This window comes from Callorhinus ursinus, unplaced genomic scaffold (assembly GCF_003265705.2).
Source record: "Callorhinus ursinus isolate GAN/ISIS: 27379988/994484 unplaced genomic scaffold, GSC_fseal_2.0 scaffold9, whole genome shotgun sequence".
Lineage (NCBI taxonomy): Eukaryota > Metazoa > Chordata > Mammalia > Carnivora > Otariidae > Callorhinus > Callorhinus ursinus.
This window is the reverse complement of record NW_027397071.1, coordinates 10,699,157-10,711,585: the sequence shown is the minus strand read 5'-3', so window position 1 is coordinate 10,711,585 and position 12,429 is coordinate 10,699,157. Positions and strand designations below refer to the sequence as shown.

The 12,429-nt window shown below is 43.4% G+C and overlaps 1 protein-coding gene across 2 annotated transcripts in view; it reads right to left on the bottom strand.

Moving 5' to 3' along the window:
- The window catches only part of LOC112824627 (mitochondrial adenyl nucleotide antiporter SLC25A24-like), a 75,141-nt gene extending 63,178 nt beyond the window's left edge, over positions 1-11,963 (bottom strand). Inside the window, exon 1 of one of the 2 annotated variants that reach the window (XM_073896213.1) lies at positions 11,645-11,963. The gene's annotated coding sequence lies outside the window, so the exon portion shown is untranslated. The remainder of the gene's footprint in view (positions 1-11,644) is intronic. The other variant, XM_073896215.1, reaches the window with a different exon arrangement.
- Between the last annotated feature and the right edge of the window lie 466 nt (positions 11,964-12,429).

Here is a 12,429-nt window from a genome sequence, read left to right as displayed (position 1 = left end):
TCATTCTTTAGTAGGATGCTCTTTAGCCTCCATGTATTTGAGTTCCTTCCGACTTTCCTCTTGTGATTGAGTTCTAGTTTCAAAGCATTGTGGTCTGAAAATATGCAGGGAATAATGTCAATCTTTTTGTACCGGTTGAGACCTGATTTGTGACCTAGGATATGATCTATTCTGGAGAATGTTCCATGGGCACTAGAGAAGAATGTGTATCCCACTGCTTTGGGATGGAATGTTCTGAATATGTCTGTGAAGTCCATTTGGTCCAGTGTGTCATTTAAAGTCTTCATTTCTTTGTTGATCTTTTGCTTAGATGATCTGTCCATTTCAGTCAGGGGGGTGTTAAAGTCCCCCACTATTATTGTATTGTTGTCAATGTGTTTCTTTGCTTTTGTTATTAATTGCCTTATAAAATTGGCTGCTCCCATGTTAGGGGCATAGATATTTACAATTGTTAGATCTTCTTGTTGGATAGACCCTTTAAGTAGGATATAGTGTCCTTCTTCATCTCTGATTACAATCTTTGTTTTAAAATCCAATTTGTCTGATATAAGGATTGCCACCCCAGCTTTCTTTTGGTGTCCATTAGCATGGTAAATGGTTTTCCACCCCCTCACTTTCAATCTGGGGGTGTCTTTGGGTCTAAAATGAGTCTCTTGCAGACAGCATATGGATGGGTCTTGTTTTTTAATCCAATCTGATAGCCTGTGTCTTTTGATTGGGGCATTGAGCCCATTTACATTCAGGATAACTATTTAAAGGTATGAATTTAGTGCCATTGTATTGCCTGTAGGTGGCTGTTACTGTATATTGTCTGTGTTCCTTTCTGATCTATGCTGCTTTTAGGCTCTCTCTTTGCTTAGAGGACCCCTTTCAATATTTCTTGGAGGACTGGTTTCGTGTTTGCAAATTCCCTTAGTTTTTGTTTATCCTGGAAGCTTTTTTTCTCTCCTTCTATTTTCAATGACAGCCTAGCTGGATATAGTATTCTTGGCTGCATATTTTTCTTGTTTAGTGCTCTGAAGATCTCATGCCAGTCCTTTCTGGCCTGCCAGGTCTCTGTGGATAGGTCTGTTGCCAATCTAATATTTCTACCATTGTAGGTTACATATCTCTTCTCCTGAGCTGCTTTCAGGATTTTCTCTGTCTCTGAGACTCGTAAGTTTTACTATTAGATGCTGGGGTGTTGACCTATTTTTATTGAATTTGAGAGGGGTTCTCTGTGCCTCCTGGATTTTGATGCCTGTTTCCTTCCTCACATTAGGGAAGTTCTCTGCTATTATTTGCTCCAATATACCTTCTGCCCCTCTCTCTCTTTCTTCTTCTTCTGGGATCCCAATTATTCTAATGTTGTTTCGTCTTATCGTATCGCTTAGCTCTCGAATTCTGCCCTCGTGATCCTGTAGTTGTTTCTCTCTCTTTCTCTCAGCCTCTTTATTTTCCATCATTTGGTCTTCTATATCGCTGATTCTCTCTTCTGCCTCATTTATCCTAGCAGTTAGTGCCCCCATTTTTTATTGCACCTCATCAATAGCCTTTTTGATTTCGACTTGGTTAGATTTTAGTTCTTTTATTTCTCCAGAAAGGGTTTCTCGAATAACTTCCACGCTTTTTTCAAGCCCAGCTAGTATCTTTAAAGTCATGATTCTGAACTCTAGGTCCGACATCGTACTAATGTCTGTATTGAGTAGGTCCCTGGCTGATGGTACTGCCTCTTGTTTTTTTTTTGCTGAGGTGATTTTTTTCATCTTGTCATTTTGTCCTGAGGAGAATAGATGAATGAGAGAACAAAATGCTAACAGGTTAACAACGTCCCCAGCAAATAGACTCTATACAAATCAGAAAAGACCTGAAACCAGGGGAAAAGAAAGGGAAAGAAAGAAAAAAGAAAGAGAAAGAAAAAACAAAAACAAAAACAAAAAGATAAAAACAAAAACAGAACAATATAAGAAAAACAGAATATGATCAAATATGATCAGGCTAGTGCATAGATCAGTGCCACACACTAGATTTTGGGCGTATTTTGGTCTGTTAGAAGAAAGTGCCTCCTAAAATTTAAAAGGAAGAAAGACTTATATATGTACAAAATAAGGGTTGATACAATGAAGAGATGGAAGATGACTGTAAAGATGAAAATTATAAAAGATTTTATAAAAGGAATTTAAGATAAGAAGTTGTTTGAAAAAAGAAAGATTTAAAAAAAAAAAAGGAAAAAAAGGGAGAGAATGTGATCAGGCAGGAGATTAGAACAAAGCCATACACTAGTGATTTAGGGTATATTTTGATCTGTTAGAAGAAACTGTATCTTAAAATTTTAAAGAGAGAACAACTTATACATATATATATGCCAAAAATAAGGGTAACTACTATGAAGGGATAAAATATGATTCTAAAAATGAAAAATAAAAAATGCTTTTTTTAAAAAAAGGGATTGATAAGGTGTTGGTTGAAAAAGGGAAAAAGAAAAATTTTTAAAAAAACAGTTAAAAATTAACTTTGAAAAACTATGAATCATTGTAAAAAAAAAGCCATGAATTCTATGTGCAGTATTCCCCTAGCGCTGGAGTTCTCCCGTTCTCCTTGATCGATAAACTTGGTCTTGGCTTGCTGGCTGTTCGTGCTGATCTTCTGGAGGAGGGGCCTGTTGCCGTGGTTCCCAAATGTCTTTGCCGGAGGTGGAATTGCCCCGCCCTTGTCGGTCGGGACTACGCAAGCTGCTCAGGTTTGCTCTCAGGAGCTTTTGTTCCCTGCAAGCTCTCGGTACAGCTTTGGAGGACCAGGGTGAAAATGTGGCCTCTCAAGCTCCACCCGGAGGAGCCAAGAACTCGGGGCTCCGCTCCTCAGTGCGCCCCCAGAGAAAAGCAGTCACTCCCGTCTCCCTGGCCTCTGGCCGCACTCCGTGCTCACCCAGCCTGTGACCGAGAGTTTCTATCTCTGGCACCCGACCCCGTGTGGAGTCTCCAAACCCAGCAGATCCCTGCTGTGCACTCCCGTGCCGCTCCTCCCTGGGGAGGAAGGGGAGTCTCCCCAGCTCTGCCACTTGTTGGATCCCTGCTGTAGGAGCAGTGGCCCGACTAGGCCGCGGATCAGTTTATGGCCACTCCAAGCTGAGAGCCCGCGCCTCGGCTCCGTCTCTGCAGCCGGCTTCCCCACTCCAATACCTGGGAGCTCTGCTGCACTCAGGCACCCCCGGTTTTTCTGTGACCCCCAAGGGTCCTGAGACCACACTGTCCCGCCAGGTTTCCACCCCCCACTTAGCCACTGGAGCAACGTCCCTCAGCGGAGCCGACTTCTAAAAGTTCCGATTTTGTGCTCTGCGGCTCTATCACTTGTCAGAAGCGGCTGACGGAGGCCCCCTCCCCCGCCGTCTATCCTCCCGAATATCGTCTCGGATTCACTTCTCCGCACGTCCTACCTTCCAGTAAGTGGTCGCTTCTCTGTTCAGAGAGTTGTTGCTACTCTCTTCTTCGATCTCCTGTTGAGTTCGTAGGTGTTCAGAATGGTTTGATCCCTATTCAGCTGAATTCCTGAGACCAGATGAAATCCAAGTCTCCTACTCCTCCGCCATCTTGCTCCGCCCCCTCCTTGGAACCTTTTAAAAACTTTTATGTCAGAATCATTAAGTAGCATTTTCTACCAACTGGCTTGAATGGCTAATTCTTCCTCCTTTGCCAATAAATACATTTTTATTCTACTACAGTTAAATTTCTGGAAATTATTCTAATAATGGATGATTTTTTTGCCATAGTTCATTTACAACCATGATTAATCACATCTGCTCATTCAATACATATTTATTGTAGATTAAATTTGACTTAAAGTCATATACCAATTCTAAGAATACATGTAGGAACCATATGCTTTCCTATGCATTACATTTGCTAGTAAGTCACACAACAAATAGAGGCTAAAATGAAGAAAGCTTTTTGAAGTAGTACAAGGAAATTTTATAGTGAAGGACAATAGTTTTATTTTTATAAGGCATATAAAAATGCAGAAGTATAAGTTTTTTTAAAAATAAGAGCTTGCACAGGGTGCCTGGGTGGCTTAGTCAGTTAAGCGTTCCACTCTTGATTTCAGCTCCGGTCATGATCTCAGGGTTGTGGGTTCAAGCCCCATGTTGGGTTCCTGGCTCAGCGGGGAGTCTGCTTCTCTCCCTTTCCCTCTGCCCCTTGCACTTGCTATCTCTCTAAAATAAATAAATAAATCTTTAAAAAAAAAAAAACTTTCTCATTTTCTCAAGGATCAATGGGGTTCATTTCTCCAGGTGATTTACATTATCGAGAGAATTCAAATTAGAATTTTGAAACTTAGAATTCTTGTTTTTTATACATGAGAAAACATAGATTTAGAATGAAATGGAAAAATGTAAACTACCTAAGACAGTACCTAACACATGGCAAATGATCAATAAATGTTAAGAAGAGTTCTGTCACTCTTCTGCTTGCCTTGTCAATGGTCAAATGACTAGCCAGAGGCTTATCTGCACAGTTTATAACATTACTGGACAAGAGGCCAGCCTAATTCAAAATTGTGTATTATGTATGCCATTTCATAAAGTTATGGGTGAACTTTTCAACTCACCTATTTTTAATTAAAGTTGGTGTATATATATATAAGCCCACCTGTGGGTTCAACTGAGACTGCTGTCGAGGAGGGAGCTGCTCACACCACTGGGCCTTCTCAGACCCTCCCCAGCCACACTCCCATTCTAGTGTTTCAGAATCTCCCACATTCCTGGTAAAATCTGTAGAAGTGGAAATCTTTTTGCCCTATTTCCACCACCCTCCAACCCTATAGATATAAATTTGTGCAATAATAACAGCTAATATTTACTAAGTGATGATTATTATGTGTCCTCACTGTGCTAAAATAAAGCCTTACCTCGTTTAATTGTAACAACTACTCTATAAGGTGGGTTCCAGTTTTATTAGGGAAATTTACCCAAGTGGAGCCATGAGATTAAGATGCTGAAATGGTGTGGAGGTGAAGGTCATTGGACATACACAGTCAAGGAATTAGGAAGCCTGGGTGTGGCATGGTTCATATGTAGAAGTGGATGTGGAAGTCACCCAGGACAATGGAAGGATCTAGAGTGGAGATGAAGACTGTAAGCAGGTGCCAAATCTTCAGTGACCAAGAGGTTTATACAGAAGGTCAGGGAGTAGCAAAGAACAAAATGGTTAGGTCAGATGACAGATGGCATGGGCTTCAGTGAAGCCGGTGGTTGGAAAGGAGAAAGGAAAAAGAGGAGGAGGGGCTCCAATGCGGAGAGGTCTGCAAGACGGCTCCTTGGAGGAGAGCTGCTTCAGTAAGACATGCAGGGGAAGGCAAGGCTCTGTGAAGAGGTTTAAGTGCTGAGAGGCTGTTAACCACAAAAAAAAAATTCCAGGGGTCACAGAAAGATTTGGGTGGAAATGAGGGAAGGAAACTTTCTTCCTGCTACTTCCTTATTCTTCCTTAAGGAATTAGAGCACTGATAATAGATCAAAAACAATTAGGCCCACTGCTAAAACAGGAGAGTTTTACTGGGAGGAGCAAAAGGATTATAAATAGAACCCTAACAAGTGCACATTTCTTTCTGCTTACTAAGCTCTAAACTGGTTTTCTAGGCCCTGTCCCCGACCCCTCCCCTCAGAAGGTCCTATAGGAAACAGGGTAGCGCCCAAGAGGAAAAGAGGGCACTGGCAGCTTAAATTTGCCTATAATCTAGGTGTTTCTCAGCCTGAAATCCACAGACCCCTCAGGGTCTGAGTGTTTTCTATGGAAATTTTCTAATTTTGTGTTTTCTTTCTGAAGATAATCTGAAGGCAAATAGCATAAGCAACCAGATAACCACTTTATAACTAAGGCTTAATATTGACTTCATTGCCCCCGTGTATTTGTGTTCACACACAAGCTACTTTCAAATAATACCCCTTTCTTGAGGGCTAATGAAAAAAGAACAGGGGTTCACCTCATTGGCAATAATGCATTTTTTTGCCAAGTAAAATTCAGTGACATCAGAGCCCACTATAGGAATGACAGTTTTCACAGTATTCAAACAAAAAAAAAGAAAGTGGAGGAGAACAGAGCACACATAATTTCAGAATGCTTAACTCAAATTTATCAATCAATAGAATATTCATAAGAAAGTAGAAATTTAGTTTTAGCCAAATGTTATTAGTTATCCTATTAAATAAATGTTATTAATTAGAATTTCAGTGGTTTTTATAGTCTTGTGTTTAATTTGTATATCTGTTAGGATTTATGTTTATATAAGAGCTATAAGCATAATGATTTTATGCTTTTTATGTTTATATATATATCTAAGTAACATGATAAAAATGATTTAACTCGGGGCACCTGGTGGCTCAGTTGGTTAAGCGTCTGCCTTTGGCTCAGGTCATGATCCCAGGGTCCTGGGATTGAGTCCTGCATCGGGGGGTCCCTGCTCAGCAGGGAGGCTGCTTCTCCCTCTCCCTCTGCCCCTCCCCTCCACTTGTGCTCTCTCTCATGCTCTCTTTCTCTCAAATCAATAAATGAAATCTTTAAAAAAATGATTTAACTCGATCCTTGGTACAAGGATCGTTTTGTACAACTGTACAAGAACAGTTTTTCTTTAGAAGTTAATATGTAGGCATATATATTCAAGTTTGGAGACCCACTAGCCTAGATTGTGTTCAGAAGTCAAGAACTTCCAGTAGTCCAGCACAACTTCCCTCTTCGCAGACAGGAATAACATGGAGATCTGGGACCAAAGCCCCAGCTCAGAGTGTCCTCCGTGTTGTACACCCCCCTTGACTTTAACACATATCACTAGCATAGGAAGGTGGTCAGGCAGCCAGGAATTCAGAATCCTAGCCCTCTCACTTACTGCAGAGACACAACCAACAACAAGGTACACACATGCATGAAATTACTCAAGGTTAGACACTTCCTCCATCTTGACAAACCCCACAGTTAAATTCAGTCTTCATCTTACAAGACCTCTCAGCAGACTTCTCAGTTCTATATAATGACTCCCTCCTTGAAATACTTGACTCACATGGTCTCCCAAGAGACCATACTCTCCTGATTTCCCTCCCACTTCATTAAATGCTTTTCAGTCTCTTGTGTTGGCTCTTCCTGTACCTGACCTTGAAATGTTGCAATGATCCAGGACTCAGTCCTCAGAGCAGCTCTTATATACCCTCTACCTGGGGGATCTCAGCCTATAAAAAGCTTTAAATATATTATGCTGATGATGTACATCTCTACTCTGACATCTCCTCATGATTTACAAAACTACTACTTGCTATATCTACCTGGTTGTTTAAAAGAGACCTCAAATGTCCAAACCAAGAACTGTTGATTAATCACTCACCCTCCTTGACTACTCTCCAATTCTGCCTGATCTTGGCAAATGGCACCACCATTCATTTGGTTGCTCAAACCAAAATTCCTGGAGTCATTCTTGAATTCTTCCTTTACCTCACACTCCAAATCCAATTAATCAACTAGTTCCATCAACACAATTTTCCAAATGTATCTCTGTAATAGATTCTGTGGTGCACTGCTCACATCTCCCTCAGGACTGAGAGTAGCTAGAAGTACTGGTGATTGACAGCTCTTAATTGAGCCCTTCCCTTTGTGTTGCCCTAGGCAGAAAAGACTCACCTTGCTTGAAGTCACACCCTGGAGGCAGCCAACTTCAGTAAGTGGGGGAGGGGGCGGGGGGGGGGGGGTAATAAAGGCCTGGCCTGTTGCCTCAAAGAGGGACAACTCTAAAGAACTATCCCAGATCCACAGTTCCTTGAAATGTCTGAAGCCTCTGTTGCAACTCCATCACAGCTCATCTTCCCCCTCTGTCCAATCCTGCTTCCTCAGCTCTCACAGGTATTATCCCTAGGAGTACTCCCCAGTAAAATCTCTGCACACGAATCTTGAGTATTAGAGGCAGCTTTCATGGAACACAACCTATGACAGCTGGTACCAGAAATGGTCTTAGGAAGCGGATTCCACATGATACACACAGTCACTGGTGGTAGATGGTGAACTGTGATGGGAAGAGAATGCATTGGCTGATGCAGTACCTCAGTTTTTGATAACTTTGGGAGAAATACCAATTATAAGTACTATGGAATTGGATGGATGTTACTGCAGGCCATCAATGCATTGGAAAAAAGGCTGAGAATAATACAGCACCAAAAATGTGGCATAAATATACAAAGGAGTATTATTCAGGCTTAAAAAGGAAAGATTCTGATATCTGCTATAACAGGGATGAACTCTGAGGGTATTATGCTAAGTGAAATAAGCCAGACACAAAAAGACAGATCCTGCATGATTTCACTTACATGAAATACTTAGAGTAGTCAAAATCATAGACAGAAAGTAGAAAGATGGTTGCCAGGGGCTGGGGGGAGGGAGGAATGGGGAGTTATTTTTTAATGGGCATAAAGTTTTCATTTTACCAGATGAAAAGAGTTAAGGAGATAGATGGTTGCACAACATTATGAATCTGCTTAATACCAATGAACTCTATACTTAAAAATGGTTAAAAGAGTAAGTATTATGTTATGTGTATTTTATCACAATAAAATAATTGGGAAAAAATCACAGCCCAAAATAAATAGCACAGATTAGTACTTACAGACGTACTAAGGAATTCAAACGTGGAGGTGTCCATCATTTAATTCACGATTCTGAGTCCTACAAAAGCTAGATGGATCACAGTGGAGGATGACAGTGAACATCTGCTCAACCAAGCAGCAGAGGAGTCAATTGCAGCTATGGATCCAGAGGTGTTATCTTTACTAGAGCAGATTAACACAGCCTCAGGGACATAGAATATGGCCATTGATCTGGTGAATGTGTTGTTTTCCATTACCAAGAAGGAGAACCAGAAACAGTTGGCATTCCCATGGCATAGACAATAACATACATTTAAACCTCCTGCCTTCTGTCACAGAAGGACCTGGTCCATCTACACATTTACTATATTGATGATATCATGTTAATTAGACTAGATGAACAAGAAATAGCAATGAGGGTGTGCATGGGGGGCACAATCTGTTAAGTGTCCGACTCTTGGTTTCGGCTCAGGTTGTGATCTCAGGATCCTGAGATCGAGCCCTGCGTTGTGCTCTGTGCTCAGCGGAGGGACTGCTTGGGACTCTCTCTCCCTCTTCCTCTGCTCCTCAACCTCCACTCTAAAAATAAATAAATAAATCTTTAAAGAATAATAATAATTCTCTTATTAAGAAAAAAAAAAGAAGTAGCAATAGGTTGGAGGCCTTGGTAAGGTAAGGTACATACACTCCAAAAGGTGGGGGATTAAAATAGAGTAAATGAAGATTCAGGGATCTACCACATCAATTAAGTATTTCCAGGACCAGTCTGAAGCATGTCAGGTCAGGACATATCCCTACCACCACCAAAATAAAGGGCAAATGATTGCATCTCATACCACCTAAGAAGGAAACACACACCTGTGGCCTCTTTGAGTTCTGGAGGTAATATATGTCAAAATTAAGAAAAATTCTGTGACCCATTTCTGAGGAACAAGAAAGGTTAACAGCTTTCAATGGGGACCATAGTTGGAAAGAGCTCTTCAGCAGATCCAAGTCATGCAGCAAACAGCCCTGCCTCTTGGGCCACCTGTCCCAATAGACTCTGTGGTATCACAAGCATCAGAGGTAGGAAAAGATGCTGTGTGGGGTTTACAGTGAGCTCCAAAAGGAGAATCTATAGCAGAACTCTCTAACAGTTCCTGGTATGCTATGGGGCCCGGGTAGAAACAGAGTGCTTAAATATGGGACATCAAATGATATACAGCCAGAGTTGCCTATCTTGAGTTGTATTCTGTCAGACTCACCAAGTCATAAGTTTTGGTGATTCCAGCAGCAAACCATATGATGGAACAGTATATCTGAAACCAAGCCCAAGCAGAATCAGAGCACAAGCAAGCCCCACACACAAAAAGCGATGCAGATTTTCACACCCCATCACTGTTATACCATTACCTCTCCCTAAACCCACACTTGTAACTACATGGAGATTCAGTATGACCAGCTGACACAGGACTAAAAAGGATGAGCTCGATTCACAGATGCATTTCTTAGTATGTGAGTGCAAATTGAAAAAGGCCAGTTATGCACTACTCAGCACTACTCAGGAATAATCTGAAAGACAGCAATGAGAGGAAATCTGTCCAGTGAAAAGAACTTCAAGTAGTGTACCTGATCATTCACTTTATGTAAAAAGAGAAGTGGCCAGAGAACAATAAATATAGACTCGTGGACAGTGGTAAATAACTTGGTTAGATGGTCAGTGGCCTGGAAGCAAAAAAGATTGGAAAATCAGAGACAAAGAGGTCTGGGGAATATGTACAAAGATGGAAGTGGACACAAAGTAAAAATATGTTTATATTGTATGGTCACTCCCATGGAAGAGGTATGAAACAACCAAGTAGGCAGAATGACCCAGCCAGATAAAGTCAACCAGACTCTGTCAGCTGACACAATGAACACCAGTGACAACACAGTGGTATCGTAATGGAGTGGTCATGGCGGTGTAGATAGATCAATGGGCCAAACAGCACGGGCTCCCACTCACCAAGTCTAATATAGCTACTGCTGCTGCCAAATGCCCAATCTACCAGCATCAGAGACTAATACTGAGCCACTGACATAACATCATCCCTTCAGAAAACCAACCAACCACTAAGCAGCAAGTTGATTACTCTGGAACTATTCCACCCTGAAAGGTGCAGTGTTTCATCCAGACACATATTTTAGGTACATATTTGCCTTACTTGCCTGAGGAGCCTCAGCCAGTAGGATAATCCAATGATTAAAGAGTGTGTGATCTTTTGACATAAAATTACACATTACATTGCATTGGGCCGAAGGTCTTATTATACAGCAAAGGCGCTGTATAATGACTATAAGATCCACTAGTTCTATCACATACAGGAATCTCCGAACCATGGGAATATTTTGGACTTCTAACACATGCCTCTCACCAGTAGAGAGCTGAAACAAGTGGGGTGACATCTGAGGATTGTTTAGCAGTGATGGAGGGGAAATAGAATAATTTGTTTTCTCTTGAGATCCTGAAATTTTCACCTAACAGTTTTTAAATAATCAAGTCGAGACCAGAGAAAGAAGACATCCCTAATTTAGGCAAAGTACTAAATCAATCAGCTGATCCATGTCAACCCATGGATCAAGGTCTGATTCCCCCTAGACCTTTGGTGTCGGTGTCAGAAAGAGAGCAGCTCTGGGGACCTATCTGTACCTGTTTTTTGTACAAGACCCTGAAGCATGAACCTAGACTGTGCACAACCTGAGAAAAGAGAAGGTCTCTTACTCATGAATTCACAAAGGCTAACCTGGCCCCTGAAATTCTGAACGGGTTCAGTAAATGCTGAGTCAACAGAAACCTACTCAGTATCTCCCCAAAAGCCCAGGAGAAGCCTCTGGTCATTGTGGAATGTGTTCTAAGAGGGCTGAGAACGTGTTTCGCTGGGCTGCATTATTCTGCGCTGCGGGGACTCCCGCAAGCCAACCCCACCCTCACAACACCGGTCTGTGAAAGCAGCTCTGCAAAGAGCAAGTATGGCTTCACTCTCTACCCAACAACTGCCCCACGCTCTCGGTGCCACATTCCCTTGGTCACTCACATTCTCAGAGTTCAGACCAAATGAGGAGCCCCAGTTTTTCAGCCCCTCCTGGAGCTCCACGATGTCCACCAACCCGTTCCCGCCGCGGTCCAGGTCTTGGAAGAGGATCTTGTAGCTGAGGTAGTCATCGTCTTCCTGGCAGGCCACGGCGGGCAGCACGAAGCCCCGGAGCCAGCGCAGCATGGCCCCCCCCCCCCCCCCCCCCCCCCCCCGGCCGCGGCGGCGTGGCAGCTCGGCCGCCTCTTCTCTGGGTCCCGGCGACGGCGTCCCGCCCCTCCGGCTGCGCCACCTGCCGCCGCCCCGACGACGACGACGCCGGGCAGCTCGAGGCTGCAGGTGGCCCAGGCAACAAACCGACGGAGCCTCGGGGACGGTTGGAGCCGCGCCGCTGGGCTACGGGGCGCCGCTGGGAGAAACGCCGGAGGCCCGCCTCGTGGGAAACCGGGCCCAGGCCCCCCCGGAGGGCCGGCGCGCACCGGAAGTTGGAAGTTGAGGCGCCAAACGCGGCGGCAACCTGCATCCAGGACGGTCCCTGGCTTACCCGTTCTCCAGGGGGCGTCGGAAGAGCATCCGGGTGTTTCCCAGGGCAAACTGAGCGGCTGCGACAGGTGAGTTGCTCTGACCTGCGCCTCAGACGGGAGCATCCCGTGCCCCGGTGCCACCCCTCCTCTCGGGGGACGTCTGAAGAGGGCTCCAGTCTCTCCCCTACCGGCCCTCTCCCAGGGACCTTGGGGTTGTTTCCGGGAGTCCCCCTCTTCCTCACCTCCCACTTTCTCCCAGACCCA